This window comes from Elgaria multicarinata, chromosome 11, assembly GCF_023053635.1.
Source record: "Elgaria multicarinata webbii isolate HBS135686 ecotype San Diego chromosome 11, rElgMul1.1.pri, whole genome shotgun sequence".
Classification (NCBI taxonomy): Eukaryota; Metazoa; Chordata; class Lepidosauria; order Squamata; family Anguidae; genus Elgaria; species Elgaria multicarinata.
Window position 1 is genome coordinate 3,761,758 of NC_086181.1, and position 9,706 is coordinate 3,771,463.

A 9,706-nucleotide genomic window follows, 5' to 3' on the forward strand; every position below is an offset into this window, starting at 1 on the left:
TTGAGAGTATAACTGTTCTATTATCGCTTTAAATTTATTTCCAAATCCCATTTTATTTAAAACCATCTTTAAAGCTTGCCAGCTCACACAATCAAAAGCCTTAAAAATATCCAATGCCAGAATTCCCGCTTTAACCCTAGACTTATTTATCACCTGTATTGCATTTAATACTCTTCCCACTAAATTAGGCATCTGTCTACCTGCCACAAATCCACATTGGTCCTCCCCTATATATTCCTCTATAAATTTATTCAACCGCCTTGCTAAAATAGTTGAAAAAAGCTTAGTATCCTGGTTTATTAATGAAATAGGTCTATATGAATCAGGGACAGTCAAATCTTTAACCAATTTATTCTTAATCCCGTGACTTCTTCAAACTCTTTCAAATGTTGTTTAATTCTTTCCATTATCTCAAGTGGATCCTTAACAGTTAACAATGTATCATCTGCAAACATATTTAATTTTACTTCCTTCTTTACACCTACTCCTTCTATAATCCCATCCTCTCTTATCGCATTTGCCAACAATTCCATAACCAATACAAATAGAACCGGCAAGAGTGGGCATCCTTGCCTAGTTCCTCTGGCCAGTTGTATCATATCTGTAATCCCATCATTTATTACAACTGAAGCTGTGTTTTGAGAGTATAATTGTTCTATTATACCTTGAAATCTATCTCCAAATCCCAGTCTTATTATTATCATCTTTAGTGCTTGCCAGCTCACACAATCGAACGCCTTAAACATATCCAACGCTATTATTCCCGCTTTTATCTTTGACTTCTTTACCTCCTGCATCATATTTATAACTCTTCCAACTAAATTATGCATTTGTCTACCTGCTACAAAGCCACACTGATCCTCTCTAATATAATTCCCTATGAAAGTATTCATCCTCCTTGCCAAAATAGCTGAGAAAATTTTTGCATCCTGGTTAATTAAGGAAATAGGCCTATAAGAGTCGGGGATTGTCAAATCCTTATCTGGTTTTGGAATTAATATAATTAGTTATTGTTCCCATGGTGGCGGTATCTTCTCTCCTTCTATTATTCCATTGTATAATTTCAATAATTTTGGTACCAATTTTTTTTAAAATGTTTTATAATACTCAGATCCCAACCCATCTAACCCGGGAGATTTACCCCCTTTCAATTTCTCAATAGCTTCCTCAATTTCCCTTTGAGATATAACCCTTTCCATTAATTCTCTATCCTCCCTTATCAATCCCCTCTTTATATACCTATCTATATAACTCTCCATCCTCATCTTATTTGTGTCCTTTTCTTTATACAACTCTTGATAAAATTCCTGAAATACTTTTATTTTCCCTTTCATAGTACTACATAATTTCCCCAATTTATCTTTTACTATTCCAATTGAATTCTTTGACTTTTCCTTTTTTGTGAGCCTTGCAAGCACTTTAGAATTTTTATTCCTATTCTCAAAAAACTCTTTTCAAATAAATTAAATGTTTTTGTACTTCTTCTATGTTTTCTAATTCTTTTTTCTTTGCTTGTACTTGTATTAATATTTGTTTATTTCTACTTTGTAAAAATTCTTTCTCCAACTTCTTAATTTCAGCCTCTAACTTTTCCTGTATTATGTCTTGTTGCCTCTTTAAAGTACACATTTCTCTAATACAGATCCCTCTGGTCACAGCTTTCATTGTATCCCATACAATTGACATTGAGGTTCCTCCCTTTTCATTAATTTCCCACATTTCTGACAATTCTTTCTGCATTTTCTCCACAACCATAACATATTTTAAAATCCTGGTATTCAACTTCCATCTTTTCGCTTCTCTGTAATCCCTTTTAACTGTAAAATCTAAACTTACCAATGCATGATCTGTTACTTTGATTACCTCTAATTTCATATTACATACCTTAGTTGCCAATTCCTTTGAAACAAAAATGTAATCTATTCTGGAGTAAGTTTTGTGAACTGGGGAATAATAGGAATAACCAGGCTCCCCACCTCTGACTAACCGCCACCCATCAATATAATATTTTTCTTTTATCATTTTATTTAAAATTGTATTATTTCTCTTTTCAAATCCAGTGGGGTTAGACCTGTCTATCCTATTATCCATAACCATATTAAAATCTCCAGCTAAGATAACACACCCTTTTTAAAAATCCTCTATTTCCCTAAATAATTCTTTATAAAATTCTTTTTGTCTCTCATTTGGGGCATACACGTTTATTAAAGTATAGTAATTGCCTTCCAATTGTCCTTTTATCATTATATATCTACCTTTCTCATCCTTTTGTGTCTTCTCTATATCAAATCCGCTTCTCTTTGATATTATTATTAGGCATGTGCTCCGCTCCGATTAGAAGCACAGAAGCAGGAGCGAATTGGCCTGCTCCGCCTTGCCCAGAGGCGGAGTAGAAGTGGACCGCGGACCCCTAGAAGTAAGGCGAAGAGAAGTGCCCATTTTCGGAGCACTCCGGTTTCTGCGTTCCGCTTCTATCGCCATCTTGAAACATTTCGCCCATAGGATTGCATTGCAGAAAAGAAAGGGGGATAACTGTGTTGTTTTTGAAGCTATCTTTCTAAAAATTCTTGTGCTTGGAGAGTCGTGGATGGGGGTCATTTTGAGACTACTCTCAGCTCTCTGCGTGGTGCGGGTCGCGCGCTAGAATTTTTTAAAAAACCGGCGGGAAAAATACCTTTTCCGAAGGGCTGAGGGGCAGAGTCAACTCCCGGTCATGATCACATGATCCCAAAGTTGGAGGAGGGGATAGGCAAAACGGGTAACTTGGGATTCTGGGAACTTCTCTTTCTTAGTCTGAACGGACTTTTCCCAGTGTTTTTTAAAACAGTAGCCTCACCAAATGCACAAACACAACCTGTGAAATCATATACTAAGCCAATAATAAGAGATAGAAGCACAGCACTGCTACCCACCCTAACTTTGGGGAACAACTGAAAAGATGTGGTGCAGGGGGATGAGCTCCCCTAGGGCATCCCATGTGGACGTGCCCTCACTCTCTCCTGTACTTGGAAGGCCATCAGAGCCTTCCAAAGAGAGTAACCCGGTGGAGCAATGCCTATCATGAGTTAAAGTGACAGTTCTACTTCTTAGTGGTGGAGCAATGTCTTTCATGAGTTGAACTGGCAGCTGCTTCCCCCTCCCCTGGGCACGTACCCCTATTGCTGGTAAAAGACAGATATAGCCTTTTTAAAAAAGTTCTTCTTGTTGTTTATTCAGCAACACTGCTGCTTTTAATTCCACCCCTCCTTTGTTTATTTATTTATTTATTCCATTTTATATGCATTACTGGCTTAAACTTGGCTCACTTCCTTATGCCCCCAGAAATGTCTGCTGCCTGCCTGCCTGCCTTCCCTCTCTCCTCCCCTGCCCGCCTCGCAGGGATGTTGTGTGTGTCTGGCTTTGACTCAGGGGAGAAGTCCTTCCTGCGCTCACTTGGAGTTTTGGAAGTTCCAAATCCATTTTTCAAGTGTGGAAGAAGATTCATATAGGTTTATCTCTACTCCCCAGTTCATGGCATGTTGGGATTTCCTTTGAAATGGCCCCATTGAGATGTCTGCAGGTTTAAGCCCCGCCAAAAAACAGGGGATGATGGGACTGCCTTGAGTCTGGGCGTGCATCTGTATCCCTGGATAAGCTATCATGGTGGCGAGTTTGAGATTTCTAACGTGCAAATTGACGGAGCTATCGAAAGGGGTGTGAATGGGGTGTTGGATTTTCATAAATTCCCCAATAATCAGGGGATGATGGGACTGCCTTGAGTCTGGGCGTGCATGTGTATCCCTAGATAAGCTGTCATGGTGGTGAGTTTGAGGTTTCTAACATGCAAATTGACGGAGCTATGGAAAGGGGTGTGAATGGGGTGCCCAATTTTCATAAATTCCCCAAAAATCAGGAGATGATGGGACTGCCTTGAGTCTTGGCATGCATGTGTATCCCTGGATAAGCTGTCATGGTGGTGAGTTTGAGGTTTCTAACGTGCAAATTGACGGAGCTATGGAAAGGGGTGTGAATGGGGTGCCCGATTTTCATAAATTCCCCAAAACTCAGGGGATGATGGGATTGCCTTGAGTCTTGGTGTGCGTGTGTATACCTCCATGAGGTGTCATGGTGCCAAACTTGAGGTTTCTAACTTTCACAGAAAAAAAGTTGTATACTTTTTTAGCTTAATGCAAGCCTATGGGGGGGGGAAACGGAGCTCCGATCCAGATCTGGAGCTCCGAGTGGAGCAGAGCGGACATGGGCGGAGCGAAGCGGCCCGATCCGCAAATCGCGGATCTGGAAGTGAAGCGGAGCGGGGGGTCCGTGCACACCCCTAATTATTATAGCCACACCATTTTTTTATGTCCCCAAAGACTTTTCATAAAACACTGACCATTTCAAACGAATTTCATTCATACCATCCTTCACTTGATGAGTTTCCTGCAAAAAGATAAAGTCAGAACCTTCTTTGTTTAATAATTGCTCAATCCTTTTCCTTTTTACTACTGCCCCCAAACCTTTGACGCGGAGTGTTGAAACCCGAATTTTCTTATCCATATTCCTTTTGTTTATTTTCTTTTAGATCCCTTATACACACCCATATGAACAACAATAACAAAATTTTAAACAGATAACATATAACCCCTTTTTTATCTACCCCTCCCTTCCCCCCATCCCCTTCCCTTCCCCCCTCTTCCCCCTATTTCTATTCCCCCCTCTAATTCTCCGTAGGCCTAACACCCCGGTCATGGCTTATAACCTTAAGGGAGTGGGGAAATGGAGCCCACGATCCCCTTTCAGCAAGCCTTCTACTTTAATTATTCATACTTTTATTATTATTATCTCTTTGATAAGGAAAAGTTTATTTTCCACTTGTGCTAGAACTTTCTTCTCCTTCTTCTTCATGTTGGGATAACGAATCATCATCCAGCCCCAGGCTTCTCAGCAGCTCCAATCCTTGCTCCAGCGAGGTTACTCTCTGCAGTTTTCCATCTCGCATAAACCTCAAAAACACTGGGTAACCCCAAGAATAAGCAATACCCGCCCGCTTAAGCTTTGCTGTTATCAGCTTAACACTACGCCTCCAGCTGATAGTTTGCTGACAAAGATCATTGTAGATTTGAACTGTTGATTCTTGAAACTTCAACGTTGTTATTGATCTTAATTTCTTCATAAGCTGCTCTTTCTTATAATAATTGCCAAATTTGACCAAAATATCTCTTGGTATTGCTCTGAATCTATTTCCTGCTACTCTGTGGATTCTGTCAATCTCCATCTCTGTTATCTGGAAGTCTGGAATCAGCTCTTTAAACCAACGCAATATAACCATCCTCAAATTTTCTCCTTGTATTTCTGGAAATTTTTTAATTCTATTATTCTCACGTCTATTTTGGACTTCCAGCTGAATCAGTCTCTTCTCATACTGATCAAAAGTTAGATTATAATCTGTTAATTGTTGTTCATGCTGATTTACTTGTTTTGAAAGCTGATTCATTTCTGTTTTAATTTCTTTCACATCTTTCTCAGTTTTAGCTACTGAAATTGTTAACTCCTGCATTTTTTAAAATACTTCCTCCTTTATCTGTTTCATTTCATTAAGCGTTGCTTCACTGTTAGATTTAATAAACTCCTTCAACTCTTCCAAAGCTGGATCTGGCTTCTTTCCAACTTTAGCCGCCATTTTTTCAGCTTCTCCAACTTTTTCTTGCTGTTTACAAAGATCCTGATCGCTCCCCTCTTCACTTTCACTGGAGGTAACCTTTGTTAGACGTGCATGTGATTGATCAGAAGGATGAACCCTGTCTCTGATGCAGGTGGTTTTCTTTTTATTATTATTATTTGCTTTATTTTTACATTTTTGCATTTAGATCCGACACTCTAATTACTGGGCGGAAGTCAGTCACTTCAATAAATCACCACTTTCGACTCTTCCTTTGCCTCAGTAACGTAAGCAACTATTTCATATCTTCTAAATGCCGATAAGTATGTTTAGTTACTGTCTCTGCACTCCGATAGCTATGATTTACTGTTAGCAGTCCGAGCTGCGGTTCTACGAAAACGAAAGTAACTTTTTTTTACAGCTTCTTTCAGCTCTCTGCAACACAGTTCAAAGCTTTTCGCTGGTAGAGAAATCTCACCAAACATTTAGAATGAACATATCTCAAATATCTTGCCAATTTGAAGAGATAATAACGCTTCTAGGCCTCCCTTTCAGGAGCTCATAAAAAGGCTTACCGTTTCATCGGCCCGTCAGGCTCTGTACATCTCTAGTTCAAATAGCATGAACAACCATTTAAAGTAATTTTTTTTGTAAATGTGGTCAGGTCCCTTCCTTTGCTCCAAGGTAACCAAAATGCTTTCATCTGCATAAGTTTTAAAGATAAAGAGATCAAACTTGGCATGGTGATAGCTCTTAAGGAGGGCTTTAGCCACCCAAGTTTGAATCAGATCAGTTTATCCCTTGATTTTAAGGAATTTTTAAAATGGAAATTTTAAAAATGTTTACATCTGCATATTTTTTAAAGATAAAGTGATCAAAATACATATAGAAAACTGTGCCAATTTTGATCTCCTTATCTTTAAAAATGAGGGAGCCGCAGGCAAGGAGGGTGCATTTTCCACATTTCATTTAAGGTGAAAATGCCTACTCAGGAGTAAGAACATAGAGTTAAATGGGACCTCTCTTCCTCCCCCTCCTTTTTTGGTAGTGAGACCACCCTTAGACACACACACACCCAACAAAGAACAGGATGGTCGGATAGGATGCAACAACTGCAATACGCAGGAGGGAGGAGCACAATTATTTCGCATGGAGGGAAAATAATCCAGACTTTCCCCACTCCAAAAATAAACAAAACATTGAGGGGAAGAGGCAAAATGAGAGCAGGACATGGACGACGTCATGTGAGTACCGTCTTGTGAGGCTGCAAAACCACATACCAGGCATGGCAAGTGTGCGATAAATTGCTGGTGTGATGGAGCTCCATATCACCAAGTAGTTTGTTTTAAAACAGTTCTCTCTTCCCTTCTGAGCCTTGTTTTGATTGGTTCGTGTTTTGTATTGTTAGTTGGTATATATTTTACAATGCTTTTGGTGGACAGCTGAGTCAATGGGAAAGAAAGCACTTTGCTTGAGGCTTTTCTGTGTGTGTATACATGAGAGAGAGAGAGAGAGAGATGGATGAACACCTTACCTAGAAGAAGGGAAGACCATATTGTTGCATGGCTTGGCTTGGCTCTAAACAAGTTAATTGTACTTCGTTTCCATTTAAATTAAAGGGTCTTCAGATACGATTAACTTGTCCCATTGATTTTAATGGGAGCTAAGTGCAACTAAAGTATGCTACTTCAGCAAGGATTTCACTCAGCTCAGCCTCATCAGGTTCTTGTTGTTCTGTTAACACCATCAATGGAAGGTAGATCCTGGATCCAACCCTCTGAATATAACCCCATCTGTTTGAAAGCCTCATCTCTCAATTTTCTTGAACTATATGTAGTACAATCCAGTCTGCATCTCTCCTAGGAAATTGTGCAGTCTGTTCTTGTCATTCTTTGATGGAAATAAAATATATAGTAGCTGATTTATTGGGGACATTATCTTTTTCCATAGTTTTTTGGCTCACCTCTCCCACAATTGTGAGATGGCTTCCATGGCAGGTAGAAGCAGCAGGAGTAGAGAATCCTGGAGGGCCAGAAATAAAGTGCAGGATGGAGGCATGATGGTCACAGTGCTAATAATGATGGATGGCAAGGTAGTGACCTTGAACCATCCCAAGAGTGGAATATGCCCTTCTACAGGGTGCGTGACTCGCACAGCCTCATAGAAGACATGGCCAGCAGACAGTTGAGGAGAGTATATAGAATGGAGTGGCAAGAAGGTGGCTAGTACATGCAGAGGCTCCAGGAGGAGTAGCACCCATGTAAGTCAGGTAAGAATGGGCTGGTTTGCACAATCAATAAGTCATGGTAGGCTGCGGTACATGTAGGTGGTCATTTTGAATATTCAAGCCACAGCTTGTCATGTTGTTCAAACTAGAATGGCGGAGGTTGTGTGAGGATTGTTTAAAACTAGTACAACCCTTATTGCTTTGGTTTCAACAACCTAAGCTATGGCTGTGACTTTAATATTCCAAAAATGCAGGTTGCTTACCTGTAACCGTAGTTCTTCGAGTGGTCATCTGTGCATTCACACATTATGGGCTTTTGCACCTGCGCGAAGCCAGTGTCGGTAGCTTCAATAGCCGAGTATAGTCTTTTGGCGGGAGTCCCGCCCACCATCCTACTGCGCATATTCAGGGGGTCCCGCCATGCTCCTCAGTTCCTTGAGACCGTAATTAGCGGAACTAATAAGCTCTATATGTGTGTGTATATGCATACAAGGGAATAAAGATGTATGTATACACACACAAGAGGCATAGGAGCATGAACTGTATGAGTAGCAATGCAGTGTACCTCTGTGCCTGAACGAGACAAAGAGGGGATGGTGGGTGGGTTGTGTGAATGCACAGATGACCACTCGAAGAACTACGGTTACAGGTAAGCAACCTGCATTTCTTCTTCGTGGTCTCTGTGCATCACACATTATGAGCGAATAGCAAGCTGACTTACCGGAGGAGGGTAGTCTCGTTGATGCCGTTGCTCTCAGAGGAGAGAAGATAAAACTGCTCTACCGAAACTGGAATCAGCTCTGGCTCTGACATCTAGTCGGTAGTGCTTAATGAATGTGGAGGGCCTGGACCATGTGGCTGCCCTACAAAGTTCCTGGACAGGGATTCCTCTGGAGAAGGCTGTGGAAGTAGCCATACCACGAGTGGAGTGTGCCGTTACTGGAGTAGGTATAGGCAACTGTTGCAGCTGGTAAGCTAGTTGGATCGTTTGGGTGACCCATGTAGCAAGCCTTTGAGAAGATATAGGCATGCCCCTTTTAGGTTTGCCATAGGAGATGAACAAGCGTGGAGTGGATCTGAAAGACTCTGTTCTAGCTTTATAAAAGGCTATTGCTCGTCTGACGTCGAGGGAATGCAGAGTTGTCTCTAAGGGAGAAGATGGTTGTTTGAAGAAGGTAGGAAGGATAATGTCCTGGTTGAGGTGGAAAGGTGTGACAACCTTAGGCAAGAATTGTAGGTCTGGTCTGAGTGCGACCTTGTCAGGATGGAAGGAAAGGTAAGATGGATCGACTCAGAGTGCAGCGAGTTCAGAGGATCGACGAGCGGATGTGATGGCGAAGAGAAAGGCTACCTTCATAGAGAGGAGACGTAGACTTGCAGAGGCTAGAGGTTCGAAGGGTTGTTCAGTCAACGCCTTCAGAACGACGGATAAGCTCCATTGTGGCGTAATGAGCCTTGTTGGAGGAAATAGGTTCTTTGCTCCCCTTAGGAATTGCTTAACTAAGGGGTGAGTAAAGATTGTATGTCTTTGAATCGGAGGGTGAAAAGACGATAGAGCCTCTAGGTGATGAAGATTTGAGGCCGGAATCGAGTAAATGTTTGAGGAAGGAGAGAACGTCCTTGATGGAGGAATTCTGTGGGTTAAAGCCATGTTGTTGAGCAAAGGTCGTGAATCTACGAAGTTTTGCTCGATAGGTCTTTCTGGTCGCAGGTTTTCTTGCTGATCTCAGTATGTGTTTTATTTGTGGTGGGAAATCTCGTAATTGTTGATCTTCCATGCTGTAAGTTGTAGTGTCTGTAGGTCCGGATGGTGAATGTGGCCGTTGTTCATCGATATGAGG